A 21,780-nucleotide genomic window follows, 5' to 3' on the forward strand; every position below is an offset into this window, starting at 1 on the left:
CAAAATAATCCTGTAGAGCATAGTTGTTTACTAATAATAGATATTCTAAGCAAAGCTGTTTGAAGTGCTGCTTCACAGTCATCTGCTGAATTGAAAAATCCTTTACAAACAACAATTTTACATTTCAAGGTAACAGTTAAATTATCTGGACCGAGTATCCCACACTCAAAATTCTACTTTGCCTTGGTACAGGGAATACTTATTTTAAGCACACCCAGTAAAATACATATTTTAAATGATATTTTACAGTTCAGTAGTTTCTCTAACCTGAAGATCCCAAAGTGCTTCTCAGATGGAGGTGAAGTTAGCTTAGGAACAGTCCTATGAGCACAATTATTTTCATTTCACATACAGAGAAAATGAGCGGTGAAAACTGATGGATTGCTCAAGGTTGCACGCAGGTGCTGGCAGTACGAACAGAACCTGCTCTTCTTGCCTCCCACTTCTGTGCTTTAACTAGAAAGCTCCTAGCAGGCTTTCCGCATCATCCATTGAGCAACTTTCATTAGATCAGGGGAGATTCAGGAATCCTGAGCTAATTAATGCTCTGGCACTTCTCAAAGCCTCGCTGCTCTTTACCTCTGATGGTTCCATAGGGTTCGATGTCTCGCAGCGATGTCTCTGAAGAGACAACAGAGAAAGGCAAATAAAGGATGGGGATTCACTAACCTTGTCTGACAAAGGTAGGGGCCATGCTTGGAAACGTTTGCTTAGGTTTTATAGGCTTCCTTTTCTTTTTAAATGCTGGGTATGAAAGCTTCTAAGAGAGACCTTGTCACGTTAATTGAGCCTTGAAATCTGATAAATTACAAGTTGTTCTTTATCACAGTCCTGTGCGTCACTCTTACACCTCTGCAAGTAAAGTGCCTGAATTCTCTTTTAAAACTAAGCATTTTCAATGATATCGAATTAAAAAACCTAGGTTTCCTGTGTAAGCCACAAGGGATCAGGTATTACAAATACTCTGCCAACTCTGTTTCCGAATAATCAGGGAGGGAAGTAAGCTGCTGCTGTTACGTTTGGGTCAGTACCTCCCAGAAGTTTGGGTTAAGATATTTCGGTTCATGTTTGTAACACCTCTGATTACAACTCATTGGGTGGAGAGGTTTTAACTGTTTCAACTTTTCTGCTAGTAAGAAGATTAATTATGAAGACAGTAAAGAGGCTAAGCTATTAACAGTGATGGATTTTAGAGTAGGTCACTTTTTTCTGTCCAATTAACAGCACATGGCTTGTCAGTAATGTTTGGACATCAAGAAGCAGAATGTTTCAGAGAACCAGGAGAACATTCATCATTACATTGTAGTATCAGCTGAATTCTCGCCGTTCTCCCCCCACATGGCAAAGGTTTGCTTTGTTTACATTTTATTTTGCTATTTTGATACATTCCTACAACCCAAAAGTGGGTCATCGTTAACAAATATGTATATACTCAACATGGGTAGCTTACCATATGAGAAACAAGGTACAAAACGTGAGTTATCTCTGAAACTACCATGATTTTTTCCGTCAACTGGTATGAAGAATAGGCAGGCAATTCTTAAAAATACAATATTTTGTGATCCTGGGAGTTGGAATATGGTTTCTCAATATAAAGAGCACAGCAGAAACTTAATGCTTCAAATAATTTTCAAGAAAAAAAAAAGGGAAGAAGAATAAAAAAATACAATTTGCTCTTAATCTGAGTAAATCAGTGTGAGGAACACAGGGATGAAGTTACTTTACAGTGTTAATGGGGCTTTATATATTAAGTATTAAGCATCTCTGTAGCACTCATAAAGCAACACAGCTAACACTTTAACTTGTTTGACGATGTAGCTTTTTGACTACTTATATTCTAGCCTATTTATAAATTGAGAAGAGGCTTGTAGAGTCTTGTTCCGTGATAGACTTCTGAAGTCTTCGGGCTGGTAGCTTTCAGTTCCTTCACCCTGGCTGAGACAGCAGGCAGGGGAGGCAGGCATTCAGCTGGACCAGCCAAACAGAGGAGGGTAGCACTTCTCATAAAGGGGAACAGCCCAGACACCGGGCTCTTCTTGACACACAGCATTAACTATTAATAGAGATTCATTATTTTGTGGATTTGTCACAATTGGCTCTTAGGACAGGGTGTCTGCATGCTTTACTAATTATCCCTAACCTGCTTGGAGGCACATTCGTGAATGCCAATCATTTATTGCCAATTTACATACCTGAGGGAGGGGGCTGGGGGAAGGATTCAGAAACATAAAAACACATTAGAGTTAATGCATTAATGTTTCCTGCAAGCTCACCCTGTGCCATGGCTTGACAAGTCCGTCTCTGTCCCGAATGAACCTAACCTCTTACATCCTTTGCAAGCGACAGGAAAGCTGAACAATTTCCTCAAGATTACTTGAACTCCTTGGAATAATGTCAGTCATTGTGTTGAATTTTAGGATTATTATTTTTTTTGAAAAAAAAGAATGAAATGGTATATTCATGATAAAATCCTGATTTGCTTATTTGATATGAAATTTCAATGTTTTTTTTTTTTTTTTTTTTTTTTTTTTCTTGCATAACCCACTCTGCAGTGTGTCAGGAAGCATTTTCCTAACAATCCATAAGGGAACAGAAATCCCCGGCTTGAATATATATGAGTTTATTATACTCCTTGCCTTGAGGTTTGCAGTGACTTGTTTCTGCCTGGTGAGAGGGTGGGCAAGGCTCGGGGGCGGGTGTCGTGGCAGTGCCATTAGCCACCCGTACCTGATCCGAGATGTCATGCCTGCCTGTACTGCGCCACCAAGACTGAGGTGTTCGTGCTTTGTCATCATTAAGTGGGTGGCTGCTGTGGCAAGATGCTTCTGTTCAGTGAATCAATCGTAAAATGAATGTTAGACTTCTGCAGGGGGAAGTATTGCGCCTCCTCCTTGACTTTCCACCCCCAACCTTTTGCTTCCTCTGCTCCCCTGGCATGCTGAAACAGCTTTATGAAAATCAAAGGCTTTAATTGTAAAACTACCACTTAATTGAAGATGCACAGGATTTACTCAGTGCTCGGCTCATGGAGATCACTTCATCTGGCATTGTTCTTTTTTTTTTTTTTTTTTTTTCCTCTCACTCCAACTTACCAAGCAAAGTTTAATATTTAAACACATGCCACATTGTTAAGGAGGCAGGCGTCAGCATCTTAGTGAGCTTCAAATGAGTTATTTGAAAACGTCACGCTGCTTCAGGATTCCTTTTGTGCAGGGCTGGGCTCTCCAGACAGCTTAGGCAAAGTAGCCTTAATGGGGAGCGCGGCGAGCCCGTCCTGCAGGGCAGCGCTCCCAGCTCACCACAGAGGCCGAGTGCCCCTTCCCACCAGCTCTTGCACAAAGAGGGGGTCTGTGGCCCTCAGGATCTCACACTTCTTTGTTTCCAGCTATTACTTAGGATGGTGCAACTCCAAAATATCAAGCTCCTTACAAACCGCTCTTCAAAGAAGTACTGCGGCCTAGATGTGCTTGAAGTGTGGCTGGAGGAAATGCTCCCGCAGTTTTTGTTCTCTCTGAGGGCCCAGTGAGCCCGATGCTCTGTGGGCACTGTGACCGTAACAGGGCTTCTGCTTTTAAGGGGAAGTCTCGAGCATGCCCTCAACTAATAAAGTGGATCCATTAGTTTTTCAGAGCAATTCCTACACTAATGTGGCAGAGCATGGTACAGACCTCCCCCCCAGCTGAGGGAGAGGCCTTCGTCCTCACGTGCTGGGCGCAGAAGAGGCCGTGTCCTGCTACGTTCGACTGTGTCATGCTCTGGTGAGGGTGTTGCAGGCACATGGATGCTGTCCTGTAGGGAGATCTTGCCCTTCTGATTAAAACTTTTTTTTTTTTTTTTTTAAAAAAAAAAGCAGTAGGTCAGAGTGAAGCCTGCAGGATGAGGCCTGTGCAGGGTATGCTGCTGCTGGCATTTCTCAAGGAACTTCAGAGCATTTCTGCGGTGTGGGATTGTTTTGAATGTTGTTTTTGTGACTCTGCAAGGTATTGATCGATTTAGAAAGCCTCTAGTGCCCATGCCACATAAACACCTGGGAAGAGGGAGTCTTTCTAGCACAAACCCCCAGCACCAGCAATGCACAGCTCTTTGTGCTGTTTGGCTGGATGGCAGTCTGTGGGACCGAGTTTGACCAGCAGTTACAACTACACACCTCACTAAGGTTGCCTACAAACCAATGAGGGTCTGTTTTAGCTGTGATTTCTAACTATCTGCTGTAATACCTCCCGGGGGTTATTTATCCCATTTATTTCAGAAGTGGCTTCTTTTGAAGAAGAGAAGGTAAAGAGATAAGGCTTCCTATGTAGTAGCAAATGCATGCTGCGTATGCATGACAATATAGGTCTCTGAGGTTTACTGGATCTGGAATTACGCCATTTGTTTCATACTAATTGAAGCATGTGTCTACAAGTGTGCAGTGTAAAACACAGGATAAATGGAGATCATAAAATACGGGTACTGTATAACCTATCTTATTATTAGACAGGCAGTCACTTGCACAGAACCCGAAAATGTATGTTTTCTGAAGAAAAGCTGCTCTTTTCTGTGCATATGTGTATACATATTAGGCTAATAGGATTTATTTCTATTAAGCCAGTCTGAGACAACACAATCTTTTACAGCTTTTCAGAATCTTCCCCTTATGTCCGTTGCCTTCGTGAGAGACAGAACATGCTTTTTCTGCACAATACTTTTCTGTGTTTCTTAAACTGGGTCCAGTGTTAACAAGTGGTAGATTTAAAGCTGATTCTGGATGGAAACAAGACATCTCAAAGAGTAGGTGTTGTGTCTTGAGCATGATTAAACCTAATTTGCTCCTACACTGAACTCTCTAGAGCAAGCTTAATATATTGTGCAGTTTCAAGTGACTTTTGCTGCGCTGAGGCCGAACTTGGTCACAAGTCAAAGCAACCTGGCTGGTACTGGAAGGACAGGGTATGTCCCTGTACCTGGCCAGGGGGTCAGTAAATAGACTATTACATTTATTACCAAAAGGCCACATTACAATGCACTATGTTAGTGGACACAGTATCTCACTGTAAATGTTTTCAAGAAAGGGATTTAATGCATCTTTATTTGAAGTTTGGTTTCATCACCCAAGGCAAGTGGAACTGGGCTATAGACTTTGAGATCAGACCTTTGTACACCACCTTCTGTCAGTCCTAGATTCGAAGCTCTTTTTAATAACTCTTTTATTTCCATCATTGTGTCTACAGTATGGTTCAGGTGTATCGACCTGTGTAAGTGAGTAGGAAAGCAACGAGAAACTTGGTTATATTCTGGAAGTATCAAACCATTAAGAGAGAAAACACATTTGCTGCCTGAGCTCTGCAAACCACTGAGGCATCTGCTCACAGTAGGAAGGGGGGAAAAAAAAAAAAAACACCTCTTTGTACACTTCAGTGCATAACAAGCAGAGTATGCTTTTTAAGCATGATTCACAAGGCAGATTCATGTGCAAGTGACTCTAGGTACAGCAGTGGGGGTGGATCTGGATCACGTAAGGCCAGTGCAGAATGGAAGCAGAATGTGGGAAAACTTTTTTCTTTTTTTTTTTTTTTTTTCCTTCTCTGGTAATTAACATCAAATCAAAAGGTCTACACTGTAGTCCTCTTGTTAACACGAGAGGAGATGTGGGCCAAACTATTCAGTTTAGTCCTGTATTCTCTCTACAAAAAGAGGTAGCATCTGATACTTAGAGACAGAGTGTGAGAAGGAGGACAGGTACAGGCTGCCCAGCAGGCACCGCTTCGAAGTTTTCTTGAGCAGAAGCAGCACCTGAGCCGCAGTTCAAGTCTGTGAGAGTGGCTCCACAATTTAATCATGTGCCAGGTGAAAAAGTACTTCTGTGGGTTGTTTGGGGCTTTCTACCTAACTGAAAGGTACACCATCAAATTATAGGGGTGTGAGGAAAAAAATATTCACAGACTCTTTCTGTTTTATGGTCCTCAAGCTTATCCACTCGTTGTTATCAGTTTTGTCATCTGAAAATCCTAATTTGCTCTGTATAAGAAGGTTACTCTGTACCTTTAAGCAGCATTGTTGCTATTCCTGTTACCTTTTCTGTACTTAAAAATAAAAGGAATTGTTCAGAAGAAAAGTTCATTAGAAAGGTCAGCTCAAGTAAGAAGTCAGCCCAACTCCACAACTGAAAGATGCCAATGGCATAAGCATGAGAAGAGAGGTGCCTTCAGCTGCTTGCTTTCGTATCCTAAGAGATTGTTTGGGAACATTAGAGATAATGTGGTATTTTCCCTTGAATAATAGAAAATAAAAGCCAAAACAGTTGGTGAAATTCAGACTGGAAATTACCATCAACCTGCTATAGATGCGTGAGTATGAAACAAATAAAAAGATGATATATGTATTTCAAAGTAGTTGATTATAGCAGCTGATAAGTGATCGGTTGTCAGCTGTAGTCCATTGTGCGTGTCATCAGTGTAACTTCCTCCTATCTGGTGATGAAATTTAACCTGCTGTGTGAGAGAAAATAAAATGCACAGTTGTGCTAGTAATTAGGGTTGAAAATCAATAGATGTAAAAAATGAGAGAGACAGTGAAAGAGAAAATGAAGAGAAAACTATGAAAATAGAATTTACCAGGGCTAGATAAGAAAAGCAAATGCAAGAGAAGTATCAGAGGAAATTGAACATCAGTCCAGGTTGGAACAACTATAACCACTTTCTGCACAAGGTTTCATTTAAAGTAAAAATGTCTCTTTTTTAGTCAAAAGCTTTTCCTGTGGCAGAAAGTGAATGCGTGTGAACAGACTGGAGCTGCTAATGGTGCCTTGAAGAGCCTCACATTCCTTCCGCTTCAGTCCCTTGGTGGCTGCCATCCTGGAAAATGAAGGAGTTGGATGAAACTTGCTTTAGAATTCATGAGGGATGCCTCTGAACTGGTGCGAGTAGCCTGTCACAGTAGTCAACAATGCTGCACCTATTTTTTTTTTCTTTGTTTGCCTTAAAACTATTCATTTTACAGCCTTTGAGACAAAGTATCTGGGGGTTTGGATATGGCCAGATGGCTGAGCACTGAGTAGCCCTCTTCTAAGTCGCTCCTAAAAAGCACCTGTACTAAAAGGGTAGAAAATTGAAAATTCTTGTTGGCTCTGCAGGGGATGACTTGTGCTTGGTTTTGATGGAGTGGAATATCTTTGACTATTGCTGATTATGAAAGGGCTTATTACTGGCTAGGGAGTAGAAGAAGCAAAGCTCTTCATTCTCTGCTTTTCTTAGCTTTCACCTCGAGAGCATCAGCTTAGGAAATAGTGTGTCAGAATGTCAAAGAAATGCTCAGGCAGTTTGTTCTCTTTGTTTAATCTTTCTCTAAATATCAAAAACCTTGGTCATAGAAAAGACAGTCTTTCTCTTTAATAAGACTGTTTCCAGTACAAAGCTAGTACAATGTGACAGGCAAATACAAAAACCTAATTAAAGCATCTTCTGTATAACACACAAATGTGTGAACTGTTTTCTCCTAAATAAACTGCCTTCAGTAAGGTATGTATATTTTGCTTAGTTATTAGGCTGCATTCTTGTATCACTTTGAAACATCTGCTATATCTTAAATAGTAACCAACAAAGTCTGACCAGATGGCAGAGCAGTTTAGTATCATGCCCTTTATCTGCCCGGAGAGCAGGAAGAAAAATAAAGCAAGCAGCTCGTGGAAGAAGGGCAGCGTGTGTTGTATCGGTGCAGGCAATTCGGCTCCTCTCTGGCACATCAGCAGTATAATGTAGAGATAAAAATGAATCCTTGCACGCTGAACTGGGTATTTCTGGGAAGCTCTTGCCGAAGGTTTTCTGGTGTTGTTAGGTAGAGAAGATTTACTTTATGCTTAAGTTACCAACCATCAGTTTCCTAATGCACAAATCCACAAGAAAGTGACATCTCGCAGGCATTCGTGAACCCTTTTTGAAGGCACAATAAATCTGCCAAACAGCTGACTTTGCACTGGTTTTTGTGTCCTATTAAGCAAAAGGTATCCAAGGAACGAAGATTGTGTGTTTTTATGGAAACATACAGGAACTATACGTTGTCTGGCACTGCGTGCACTCATAAGGGGTGTATGAGCACGGAAAAGGACGCAGGCAACTGCTTAAAGCCCTGTTCTGCAAACATTGCTCACAAAGAGCGGTGTTTGCTTTACCTGAGGTGCTTACAGGCTCCTTAGGTCAGAGCAGTCTGTGGACCTACTCTTAGAAAGCCCCATCCAGTAATACTATGCAGAATTAAGAAAGCATGGATAAATTATTACAACTTTGCACACCTGTACTGATGTATGGAGTCTGTGGGCTTTTCTGATCTGTGTTTCTAAAAAAAAAAAAACTTCCTATAGTTACAGAACAGAAACAACTTTAAATCTGAAACTTCTGTTGACTTCAGTGAGGCTATGGGCTCAGGTACTTTGGGAGCCAGAAGCACCCTTGTGCACCTCAGCCGAGGTTAAACCAAGTTTTCACCAAGTGTTCAGCAATCTGCACGGCTGCTCAACGTAGATATGAGCCCATTCACAAGTCCCAGCTTGTCCCGCATCGGTGTTGTTTATGCACAAGCCTATGCAAAAAGGGTGGATTTAGGCAAAGCCCCAGAGCGTGCACAGTGGCAGCAGCCCAGCCATGCTTGGCTGCCTCGCAGGGATCGGGGCTCGGCTGTGCTGGTGGGTCAGGGGCAGGACAGCAGGGGCCACGGGTGCTTCCAGCAGCGTGTCCTGTCCTCGGGCATCCTGGAGAGCAAGGAAGAAGGGATTCAACTGGGTGGAAATGTGTATGCCACATATCCCATCGTGCTTAACTCTTATCTTTACCCATTTAAGTGGAGATATGGGTAGTGCTGGCTTAGTTTTAATACCATGCTTCTGCAAGGCTGAGGCTCCGAGCCTCTCTGCGAGTTCCACGGTCTGTTTCTCTGCTCATCACACACACGCACTGTTTTTGGAAGAAACAACGAGAAATCCATTTGCAGTACAGAACTTAACTCCCACGTGGTATGAATTGGAAGGGGATTTAGTATTTCGAATGGTAATGGTGTGCTTTCACCCTGAGTGGTGGAGTAGGTGACCTTCCTATATAAATAGGTAAAGCGTAGCATTTACATTTTATTTTTTAAATGTCAAATGGTAAAACCAATGGGAGGATAGAAAGAGGGGGAAGAAGGAATGGCACTGTAGTGTTTACTTAGTGTGTGGAGCGCATGCCCTCTGAAACCTTGATAGGAGTCTAATCTCTGCTAGTTATATACACAAAATGAACTGCTCAGCCTCCTCCTACTGCAAGTTGGCTTAAAAATCATGAGGAATTGAAGATAATTCTGTCTTTTATTCTTCTAGCTTCTGAGTATTTGAAGATGTCTTCTGTTTTATTTTAAGGCTTTTATTTGTCATTAAATGTTTTGAATCTAACCAGATTTAAAAAACAAATCATTAACATTGTGTGCTACAATACTGCGAGGTTAAGGCGATGTTTTTAAGAGGTGCCAGTAGTGCTCAGGTAATTAAGTGTCAATTTAATTACAAAGAGCTGGAAATTTATTATTTGCCTTGAAAAATTTAGAGAGAATAGAAAGAAAGTCAGAAAGTCCAAGAAAAAATAAGGAATTTTCATGAAGCTTAGAAAACATAGATCCAGTTCATTAGCAGGAGTCCTGGCCCAATTACTATCAGCTGGTCTTTATGCAGTGAAAGAGTTTGAATTGTGTTTCCGTTTTGCAGAAGGCCTCCTAGAAAAACTACAATGCCTTATCAGGGCCATCATAAAGATTTGGATCTTCTGAGCATGGTGCACACGCCTAGGCTAAGTGTATAACACGTAAAGTGAGGCTGGTCTCACTGCAGGCGTCCAGCACCACACCTCCCCTGCCCTTCCCTGGGACTCTTCACATCCAGGGACCTGTGCCCAGCAGCAGGACTGGAGCCTGTGCTCAGACAGACAACTTGTAAGCAACTAGTTTGAATTTGGAAGGGTGGATGGTGATTGTTGTTTTTTTTTTTAATCCAAACAGACACTGTCCTGCAATGTATTTTTGGTTTTCTCTGAGCCATAAAGCATGCAGCGATAAGCTTGGATGACCAGATCATAAAGTATCTGCCTGCAGACATGCAGAAATCTCCTCCACGTTACTGAACTGGGTTTAGAGACTGTGGGGTTTTCTTCTGAGCTGATCAGGGGAAAAATTGTAACACTGGGGAGAGGAGAGAGTTTTCGAATAGGCAAGGGCTCAGTTGACGTAAATGAACATAAATCTGTACATTTCCTAGGGCTGTATGCAACTTACGCTGGGTAAGGATCTAAATCACAATTTAAATGTTTCAGTGCACAAAGGAGGAGAATTTTGTAAAATATTTGGATAAAATGTGTTTTTAGGCTTATGTTTCTCTAGAAAATAGGAGGGCACTCCAAAACCTACTGCCATCCCCGAAAGCAATGCTTGTAGCAGGCATTTCCAGGCAGTTGTGCTCCTAAATTCAGTCACACTGGTGGCTTCAGCACAGATCCCGGTGGACAATCACCCACATCACAAAAAGCGCGGGTCATCTGCCACAACTGAGCAAAAGTGTCCTTTTCTGCCTAAAAGAAGCTGGGGCTAAGCTAAGGCAGAAAATAAATCCTCTGTGACTCATAAAGAGAGCGCTTTTTTAGGTCAGGTCAAGAACAAAGACATTGGCAGCGCAGTGCTGAGAGGCTTAGAGTGGTATCTCCCTAAGGACAACTCCCGACACCAATAGGAATTTTTTTCTTCGTGGTATGGTGAATGGTTTCTGAATGGATTTGTAAATGCCCTTAAAATAATCAGTTTATTCAATTAGCAAATTCTCCTTTAGATATGGAGGTCTTTATTTTATTTGTAACCAAATATGCTGGTTAGTCTCTGTAGCAGAGGGGGGGAAGAGATGGATCACAGAACAGGGACAGTAAATGCTGTTGTGAGAGCATTACCATTACCCTCCTCTCGCCACACACAGACACGTGCACGCTCTGCAGCCGCAGTTTCTTCAGGCTCGCATACCGGGCAGAACAGCCTTCCACCTTTGAGTCAAGCTATTTCCTAGTGTTAATAGCATTAAATTATAATTTTGCCTCTAAGTCCCAGTTTTCTTGTCAGTCACTCTTGTTATTTCTGTGAATTTTTGTTGGCAGAAAAGGCCAGAATTAAACAGATGTTTTCCTAATTTCCCCCCCGTTATATTTTCCAATATACATTTATTTATTTATTTTTTGCAAAACAAGCGTGCTTGGGTTTTCCTATCAAATCCCCCAGTGCTCAGTAACAGGAACCGTCTTATTGCATATTTGCAGTGGATCGACACATTAGAGACTAATCACATCCCATCTGTGTTAGGTTAGTATTAAATCCTTCCTAGACATAGAGGTAGGAAAGAGTGAGAGAAAACACTCTGTGCCTGCTTCTTTTAGTCCACCTCAGGACCTTTTTTGGCCTTGGGTTTTAGCTTCAGGTTCAGTTCACCTTGAAGTTGTTATTCTTCAGAAAAATAGTTTAAAAGAGTGGTTTCAGGTTACTTACTACCTTAACATTGATTTTTACTTTTCTCCCAAGTACCCCTGTATACTAATAGCTGTACGTGTGTAAACCTTCCTCGTCCTTCCCCTCTTAAACAAAGAGGCTTCAAAATCGGAGATGTTCTGCCCTCCCTGCCCACAGCGAACTGCTGAAGGCACCCAGTAAGTTGGTCACTGGGAATAAATTCTAATTTCTGCCCCTTGCTTTCTGAGTGCCAGAAAGGTGTGCCAAAGTCCATGGGCTGCAAAATGCCTCTGGGAACCTGGCTGTGATTTACGCCCTGGGGGAGACAAATGAAGACGAAGGAACTGTTCTGGCAAGCAAATCCACCAGTTCCCCTGGGGTGGCAGGGACCCTCAAGAAGTCCTGCACCTACTCTGCTCATCCATGACTCCTTCCTTTGCTGCTGGAGCATCATGTAGGAAATGGACAAAATAAACCACGGGGAAATGAGAGATCTCTCTTGTTCCTGGGGATTTCTGCAACGTGTCTGACAGTGGGCTACTCTCAGCGTGCCTGTCATGTCATATGGCTCACTGCATCTGAATCTTTGGATCTTTTTGTTTGTACAAATTGCACAAATTACGTGGGAGTTACCTAGAAGAGATTGCTCTTAGGAGGTATTACGGCTCTTCTGACATACCACGTTCACAAACATTGCAAATATTGGAAGCTGGGGACCAAATAAGAGACAGGTGGGAACCTCACCAGGTCACAGCTGAACAAAACCCTTCTGTCCCTTGTGGAGCTGCTGACCTCTTAAGGCACTGCCCTGCTATCAGCACTGGTTCCCGCTGGGGCAGGAGATTTGTTGTGCGTGTGATTTGGTCTCAATCACTGAGGAAATGAGCTTAAGACTTTTTGAGGGTCTCAGATAAACTTTCGAAAAGTTTTCCTTGTGCAAAATAAAAGCCAAAATGTACTGTATGGAAGGAAAGCCTTTCCATAATTTCCAGTCTACAGTAGTGGAAGGTGTACTGGAAATCTAATATTAAGTCTTTTTTTTTTAGTGATATTTCTAGCCTGACTTTTTAACTAAAAAGCTTCAGATGGAAATAGCCATGCATTTGAATCCTAAAGAATCCTTATGAATCTTTGAAGCTTTACCCATCATTAGCCAGCCCATCCATGAAAAAAATACTGCAGACATATTCACCATATGTACACATATGTGGCTCTGTAGCTATTAATAAAACCAGCAATATTGTCTTCTCAGTGTGATTATAATCCACACCTTATGGAATTGCCTTCCTCGTGTTTGAAGTTTAAGAAATTAGGTCCCCGTCTTCATTGTATGAACACTTAAAAAGCATCACCTAGTTGCAAAGTATTCCCCAAATATGTATTTTTCTTTGAAGATATTCCTAGTAATGATGTTGTACTAGTGCGAAGGGCCAAATTATCTACTCACGTAATTGGTTCGGCTCCGCTGTGCCACAGAATTTGACATGATCATTTTTCAGGGTCTAACATAATTCTTACAAAAGATCAATTTGTTATACTTATAACGTTAGTATACAGCACCCTTAATAATAGGACATTTTATGCAGCATTAGCTTTCCAGTATTTTTAGTGCAGAGAAAAGATTTTCTTAGCATTAATTTAGGCAGCTCTTATTTGAGTGTTTTTGCTTCTTTGCTCTTATAAATTAACTAATTTAATTGTATTGTAAATATTTATCTTCCCTAAATGAACGTGGAATCAAAATTAATTAGGTTGAAAAATACGAATTGCCATTCAATATCACATTCAAACTTATAACAAATTAACAGACTATTTTTTTCCAATTTCAATGTCTGCATGGGAAAGCTAGCCAGTGTAAACCTCAAGATATGGCTTCCTTGTTCTCAGTTGTCATTAAACACAAGGCTCTTTTGACAAGTTTTTGACACATTGCTCTTCCATCAGGTTCCTTACTTTCGATTGTGGAATGACAAGTCTATTTTGTGGCGGTGTGAAATGAACCATGTACTGCTACCGCTGTCTCATGTCTCATAATGGAGGGTTCACAGCATGGACAATTGGGAATTTCTCCAGGCAGGGGAAAAGCACTTATTTTCAACCCCTAGCTTTAATCAATCAAGGAGAAACTGGAAATCTCTGTAAAGTAATGAATGTCAATTTATGTACATGCTATTGATTTTAGGAATTTAATGCTCTGTTTCCCTATTTTATGTTGACCTTATGAAGCTTGAAGATGAACACAAAAGGTGAATATTTGTTGGGCAGAATTGTCTGGAAATCTGAACAAAAGATTTTGTACCTTCTGTGTATGGGGGGAAAAAAAGAGAGAGAGAGGGGGTCATCTGGAATTTAAGTCAAAGGGCTGTACCAAGTCAAGTGGTTGGAGAAAACAGGGCCACACTATTAAATCCATTCGTTGCAAAATGGGCAAAACCATTCTTGCAAGACACGTCCCAGCTATTGTCTTCATGGTGTACTGAGGCTTTGGGGTTATTAAAATTCACCCTTTGGTTAAATGCACTTTTTATTTAACATTTGTTATTTTTCTATAAAGTGCCAAGGTATTGTTTTGAATAATTCACTGCTCATCTACCTTGTAGTTTGCATGCTTTGTGCTCCTTCATAACACTCTGACAGAGAGTGAGAGAGAGATTAGTAAACATGACCCCAGAAGACCTCTGTAAGTGCCTGTCTAGCATAACTTATTGGCTTCACTTTCTCTGCTCTGAGGATCGTTAGCTGCACTGGATGCTTTAAACAAGTTTTGCTATTGCTTATCTTCACAAAGTTTACATCTCCCTGTTCTTCATTCACGAATAAGAAACTCAGGCTCTGTCATTTAGAGCATACTCCCAGAAACTTGCCCTATCCCCTGTAGAGGAAGAAAACAATGACCTCAGAGATTATATAACTTGAATTTACCTCGAAAAGCCCCATTATCATAATGTTTTTTCTGTAATTCCTCATAAGCATAAAAAACAGTTCCAGTAAGAAACTGAATGTTAGGCTGGTGTTCTAATCAGCGATAATATTCTGCTCCTACAGAAGAAGCAAGAAAACACACAGAATGTTTTGTTCACTTGGAGGATTTCTTGTTGATCTCCACTGTATATTTGTACAAAAGATCTCGGGGGATTTCTCGTGTTACTTCCCTGAATACACAGTAACAGGATTGCACAGGGAAAGTGCTGGTAATAACAGTGTGCTCTTAAACAGCATATTCTTCTAGTACTCTGACTAGTGCAAAAATTGAAGCTGGCTCTGAAAGACAGGTGTTTTTTTTCCCTCTTTGCAATAGTTTTACAAATGAAATCACAATACTCCCTGAAATTACTAGTGCACTTGACTCCACAATCAATTTACTCCATTTTCAATATAGACTTTGACAAGAATGATTTGTTTATGCTGTCACATGAATCAGTCTCAGTAAATTAGACTTGTCAAAGTTACTTTTTCTGCACGATACAGTTTGCTTTATTTTTGACACCTGTGCAGTTGGGAGAGCTATTGTAAATAGTGTGAAAACTTGAGACTCGTAAGGTAAGCTATCTGCCTTTTGATCCTATTCCCCATGTTAAGAATACATTTCAGCAGTCCACAGGAGTATTTTATTTTTTGTTTCTTTTGGAGTTGATAGCTAATAACAATGAAAATGTTATTTGCCATCTGGATTTTGAATATAAATGCTTGTGGGTACCAACATGAATGCAGAAGTTGAACAAAGACATCTGTGGGTGTATGCGTGTACCTGCGTGTTGCACTACAAAACAGTAGAGATGTCGTGTGTCACCACCAAAGTATCTGTGTAGCATGCCAGTGTAGCAGCATTAGCTCTTTTTTTAAACTGTTTTGCTCCTTTTTATCTTTGCCTCTTAGCTAGAATCAAGGCCTAGATTGTATCCTGGGCTTCAGCTAGACCTCATACACAGCCTGGGCATCAGAGAGCCTCAGTAAAACCCTCTTTGAGGGGCGTCCCCTCCCTGGTTTGAGGTCTTACTGCCTCACCTGTGTTGCCAGATCCCTCGTGCAGCCATACTAGGTGGATGGAACTAGCAGCTCGGTCCTCAGCCCGATCCAGGGGTAATCCAGATCAAAATCTGAACCTTGACACTGGGCTGCACAGCATGCTTCAGGGTACTGAAGGAGAGTAATTGTAATGATAATTTCTTAGGATAACAAAACACTATTTAAGCTGTTTATGGAAATTAGAGTTAGCCTGTGCTGTTCCAGTTACCATTAAGCAAAAAAGAAAAAGGTATAAAGAGTGGGTTGGCTGTTTTATGCTGAAGGGACAACAAAAGGACCTCAGTGTTATCTGCATGACAAAATTGCGTCAGCTTAACTTGCAGTTTTGGGTGCAAGATGCTGTCTGCGTGTTTTTCCAGTGCCAGGAAAACTTTCAGTTTCATTAGACTGATGAAGGTAGTCACCTTGAGTTAAACCACAATGAACCCACTTTAAACCACTTTAAACCATAATAGAAATATTGCCACTTGCAGTCATGTAGCTCTATTGTTTTACATAACAGGCTTTGCTTAATCTGGAGCAGCCCTTTTATGTAGAAAGGCCCTTAGTGCTCATTAAAGCAGAGGAGTCATGTCTGCTTATGCCAAGCCTGAATTTTGCCCTTAAAGAAATCTTCCAGATTGTGGAGAAAAATAGAGAAATATTGAGGTAAACTGAAAAATAAATTAATTGAGGTAAACTGAAATGAACAACTGCTAAAGGAAAAGGCACAACAGCGATGGTCAGGGTGATCTGCTGCTCATTGTTAACTTTAGCTCACTGTTTCCTAGCTCTGATTCTTCTTTTCAATCCACCTACTTTCAATTTGAATGTTCTGCTAGAAAGTAAAACACTTGGTGCTTAACAGGCCTTCATGATGGAGTTCATTTGATCGAGGCAAGCCCAATTTATAGCTACTTCTCCCCAGAGCCTATTTACTTTCCTAGGATTATGATTTGCTGTTGTAATATTGGGATGTCAACAAAAGAAGCCAAAGACAAATGTTGTTGATTGATGGTACCCTATGTTTCTCCAAGAGGAGTGCTTTATCAACATCATAAAGGACCTTATCCTATCCAAAAACAGGATGGTTTTTGTGGCCGTGACAAACAGGAAGGGTTTTTTTATCATTAACATTGTAAGCAGTTTTGTAATCAGACATATTTCTGTGTCCGATTCTGTGTCTGAGCAACTCCTGGTGCTTAATTTAATTGTATCTTTTTATTTCAAATCATGCCCTAAAAACAGAAAGTGAAGGGGGAATGTAGGATTTTAAAAGGAAAGTAATTTTTAGATCAACAGCAATGGGGGATGGGGCATTGCTCTTGCAGTTTTCCCTTTCCCCCCTCGAGTCTGCAGTTTTGGTTAGTCAGTTGATTTTTTTCTTTTAAACTATTATTATTTTGAGAACAAAAATTTGAATTTGGTAGTCTTGTTCATTTTATAGGATTTAGCTGCAGAAATCTGTCTCCATAATTGGTAAACTGTCTTGCAAACCATAGCTTATGTAAGTAGTTTTTACTTATATGAATAATCTCATTTACCTCCTTGGGGCAGGAATACTTAAGTAGTCTTAAAGAATATTTAAAAGATGAGGCTTTTACTGCCAGTAGTTTTTAACTCATACCGTTCTGCCTCCTTTTCTGTCATTTAATTAAAAACTGCATGGGTCTGACCTCAGCACCAAGAGGCTGGAGCTCACCGGCTCGTACCGGCGGAACCTGCGCTCACCGGTGCCGTCCCGGCGGTTTGGAATAAGGGTCACTTGCGTCAGTTAAGCTTTGCTGGATTAAGCCCTTCTTTCAGCGGGAGGACACAGCGTGCTGTTGGCGTTGCTGCCTAAGTAAATGACACGTGTCTCTGGGGAGATCTGGCAGGCAGGGGACAGCGCCCACGAGAGCCAGCAGGGACCCTGTGCAGTTACCACACTCAATGGCCCTGCCTGGCCTGGGACCCCCCTGGCAGCTGCTACCCGGCCGAGTTGTGCTGTGGGCACCAGCCCTGTTCCCAAATTGTCCTTTGGGTTTTCTCTGCAGCCCTCAGCCCTGGCACGTAACCTCCTGTTCGCCTGGGGCTGTTGCCCTGCTCTGCTCGCCAGGCTCGAGCACTCCGCTCACGCTGTCACGCTGGCAGTGAGATAGCTCGGGAAAACCATCAAGGTTTGTGTTTCGCACCTTGAGGGAAATCCAAAGAAGAGGAATGTGTTAACAGCTTTTGTAGCAGCCGGTAACTTCCAAAAGGCTGTTTTGCCTAATAAGAGATTACTGTTCTGCTACCCCAGAGAATGTAGCACTGGTTCTTCCGCTTATCTGGCTGTTGGCACTCACGCTCCCTGTTTACGATTAAAAAAAAAAGATCCCAAAAAAACTGTTTGCACAGATTCTTGCTGCAGGTCTGAGCTTGAGATCGTGGCTCAGGCAGGGATCCCACTGCACCCGATGTTTCCCAGCACACCTGGCCTCGAAGAGACAACAGGATAGCGAGGGCTCCTGGCCGTCCGTGCCAGGATCACCTCTCCTCCTCAGGCCACGCAGGGCCTTCCTCCCTGCTTCCTACTCCCACCCCACAGAAAGTGTTCCTCCTCCATGGGACCCCCCATTTCTTCCTGAGACTCCAGCCCCTGAGCGGCGGTGAGGGCTGAGGGAAGGTGTTTCCCGTCCTGTAACCCGGATCGTGTGTGTTCTGCGTGCACGCTTGTTACCTGTCAGCCACAGGGAACCCAAACAAATGGTCCCATTGTCTGCGTTCAGCCCCGGGCAACGTGATGAGTGGGTCTAGTCTGATATATGTGCACTCTAGGTCTGATCTTTCTGTTAGTTTATGACCACCTGCTTTCCTACACTTGTGTCTGATTTATAAGGCGCAATAATAGCGGGTGGAAGTATTTTCCTGCAGATGGTACGCTGCTTGGTAGGCCTCGCATGGAACAGGCTTTGAGGGGCTGTAGCTGTGAGCAGTTGCTGGCGAAGAAGCAACGAGCACTGGTGCAGCTTTCCTCGGTTTGATGAAGGGAGGACTGCTGGTGCCAGGCGCTGCTGCACCTGGGCAGCGAGGCCTGCGCAGCGCGGGGGTACCAGGATCCCTCCATAGGCACGTCTGTTGGGAGCAGATTCTGCTGTTGATTGACATAAAGCCCTGTTTTAAGGATTTACTCTGTGCCTAACAGGTGGCAGAGAGCTGGTTTGGGACTGGGGTCTCGGCTGACACCGGTGCTTACACCCCACTTAAGCCACAGAGTCAAGAGTTGGGAGTCTGGCCCTTTGGGTTTCATGTGGTGATCGAGTGTGAAAGCATTGATCAGCCAAAGTGTGTACAGCTACCGCATCGTATGGGCTTCTGACTTCTTCACTCCCTTTGTTGGTTCCTGCTGGTCACTTGCTGAGGGAATTCACCAATAGATCCAAGTCTTTTCCCAACCCTATTACAAAATACACGTGTATTAGGAAAGATTGCTAGCTGGTCCTGTTGGCTGTGCTGTCAGGGTGTTGATGCCAAGAGAGAGAAATGTTCCTTCGTCACCAGTTCAGTGAAGTGCTAAGCCCTTCTTGTGAGGCTTTAGTGTCCTCCGTGAAGGCCATGACAGCTGGGTATCTGGCAGGGTTAAACCCAGAGTTACCCTTGGAGCACAAGTTTTGGAAGCCACAAGTTTGTGGCCCACGGAGAGAAGGGAACAGTTTGGTAGGATCAGGGTAGTACGAAGAGGAGTGAGCATGCATGCTGGGATGGGATTTAAAGCTTCAAACCAATTAGATTTTTAATTGTTTCTTTTTTTTTTTCCTGTTTGTTAGCAGTTGTGATTAAGTACCCTAGGCCAATAGACAGCTAAGGCACGTCCCCATGTAGGGACACCATATCCCTCCTGGTTTGGGAAATTTGTTATGAAAATGAGGCCTGAAATATCTCTGAAATATCTACAGTGCACAGAGACTGCACAAACCTGGAAAAAGAAGTGAGTTTGTTTACTGCTACAAATTTTGGGGCAATTTGAGAATGTTTATTTTCTAAACACATTTCCCTGTAATTTTGGAATGGTGGCTTTTTTCCTTTACAAACAGCAGTCTCGATATCCCTTGCTTCACAAGTGTTTGATCTCACCACAGTTGATGTTTAGCCATGGTAACACTTAGGATCTTTTTTTTCATGCCTGTTGCTTTTCTGCCCCCTGAGACTGATTGATTTGGAAACTCTCCAAGTTCTCCCAGGAGCGGTATCACATTCACTCTGTCGACTCCACACCTGACCTGTTCTGGCTTCCTTTGATTGCTGAAACTAGCAAGGGCCCAGCCGTGATGAAAAAAGTAAGAAAATCTCGTAGCATGTTATCATGTGCAGTAAAGGCAGCGAACGGGCAGCGGTGTTTAAGTGGATCTATGATGGGCTGTGTTAAAAGGGACGTTGCCAGTCAGGTTTTGTTTTATATCAGATCATATTTAAGAAAGAGGGAAAAAAAATACAAGTAGGTATTTCTAGATCAGCTGTACCCACCTGCACGCCGCTCTGGTTGCATCCGTCCACTTTTACCCCTTTACCCATGCAGTGATAAAACCAACCCCTTTTCATATTCACACTTTAAAACAAACACTGCAGTTCAATCTGATATTTCATGTAATAATCAAAGCAATCCCCCTGCTAATAGCTACACACATTTGTGCGTCAGCTCTTTAAATACCTGACCTCTGGGAAATAGGCCCTGGGCTGGAGCAGGAGGTATTCAGGCTGAGCATACAATGAGTTTAAATGGAATAAGCTAATTTGTCACTGTTTTGTTATGATTGAATATATGTGTTTAGAATGAAATTTAATTTAAATCCAATTTGTAACATCTCTGTGGGTGGGACAAAGGAAAAAAAAAACAAACCCAAAGGATGTATTAACTGGATACTGTACTGTGAATGTAATGGGACTTCTGAGTTTAATGTTCAATTAAAAAGCCCTGCATGTTCTTATTACTGTTTACAGGGGTGGGTTTGGAGGAGATTTATGTTACAAAAAAAAAAAAAAATGTACAGCCCTTTTTTGTCACTGACTTGTGCACAGTCTTTACCTGGAGCAATTAAGCCATCTGTTACTCTTGAAGGTAAATTCAGTCTCCGAGGTTTCAGGAGATAAAAAGAACATTTTTATCTAGACATTTGCCTGAGCTGCCATGTGCTTTTTTTTTACTTCAGAAAATGAAGATGAATTAGTACAACTGGCTGCTGTGGTTTGATAGGAACCAGAAGAAGCTAACTGGAATGAGCAAGCGGGAGCTTGTGGTGGCGGGGCCAGGCTGCCGGGCAGCCCTGCAGTCGCGTGCCCCTCTGCAGAGCCTGCCGTGGTCGGCTCCATCTCTTCTCCCCCAGTTCCTTGAACTGACTTAATGTTAGCCAGGGAACGTGATGAGTGGTAGGAGGGAAAGCAGCTTTCTTCCTGCTGGGTGTTGTCTTGTTACTGGGCACCTGGCTGGTGGGGTCCTAATTTCTAGTTAGGGTCCCAGCCGGTAAAAGTCAGGATTGCACCGTGGGCTCCCATGAAATGACACTACTTTACACCAGACTTATTTCTTCAGACCTTGTTTTCCTCCCTTCTTTCCTCGGGAAAAGTTTTCTAATCCTTAAGCAGAGGGTATTTCAGAGGGCTCGGAGCATGGCATGGGCTGGTGCAGCTGGCAGGGAAGGAGGGGGCAGGCAGTCACCATTCTTCGTATTCAGACAAATATATTAGGATAAATAGCATGAATCAAAATTTGAGTGTACTGGCAATCGTTAGTGCATATCACCCTTTCACTGTTTATTTAACGTTGAACGTCTGTACTGAATCTCTCTTCTATATAATTCCTGTTCTTAGAGACAGAGATAAATATATACTTATAGCAGATCCTGCAAAGACAGATGTATTTATTATAGACCTCGCAAATGCATACAAGTAATCAAATATTTTGTTGCTTATACAATATGTTCTTTCATTTGCTTGTTATTTACCTAATATTAAGTAAGGAATTATTACAAGCTCTCAAAACAGATACGTCCCTTACTGGGTAATTGATACTAATCTTGCAAACACATTAACAACACAGAGACAGTAACAGCTATCTTAGGAGCTGTTACAGTCCATCTTGTAAATCCTTTCTTAGTGTGTGGATTAGTTCACGCTCCTTTGGAGATATCTACAGTGTCGATCCTGATGCCAGGCACAGGGGCTGAGTCTGCAGGGATCCCTTCACCTCCAGATTCTGAAGTTTTTGAACGTGGCTCTGACAGTACATTTGAAGAGCATATGCATGCGCGTGAGAGATAGAGACACAAAATCCTTATCTGC

The 21,780-nt window shown here is 42.2% G+C and overlaps 1 long non-coding RNA gene across 1 annotated transcript; it reads left to right on the forward strand.

Annotated features, from left to right (window-relative positions):
* The first annotated feature begins 556 nt into the window (after positions 1-556).
* On the forward strand, positions 557-21,119 carry LOC118166371. The gene is made up of 3 exons (XR_004750469.1): positions 557-683; positions 1,225-1,347; positions 20,652-21,119. It is a non-coding gene; the product is annotated as an uncharacterized LOC118166371 (long non-coding RNA).
* The last annotated feature ends 661 nt before the right edge of the window (positions 21,120-21,780 follow it).

This window comes from Oxyura jamaicensis, chromosome 4 (genome assembly GCF_011077185.1).
Source record: "Oxyura jamaicensis isolate SHBP4307 breed ruddy duck chromosome 4, BPBGC_Ojam_1.0, whole genome shotgun sequence".
NCBI classification, from domain to species: domain Eukaryota; kingdom Metazoa; phylum Chordata; class Aves; order Anseriformes; family Anatidae; genus Oxyura; species Oxyura jamaicensis.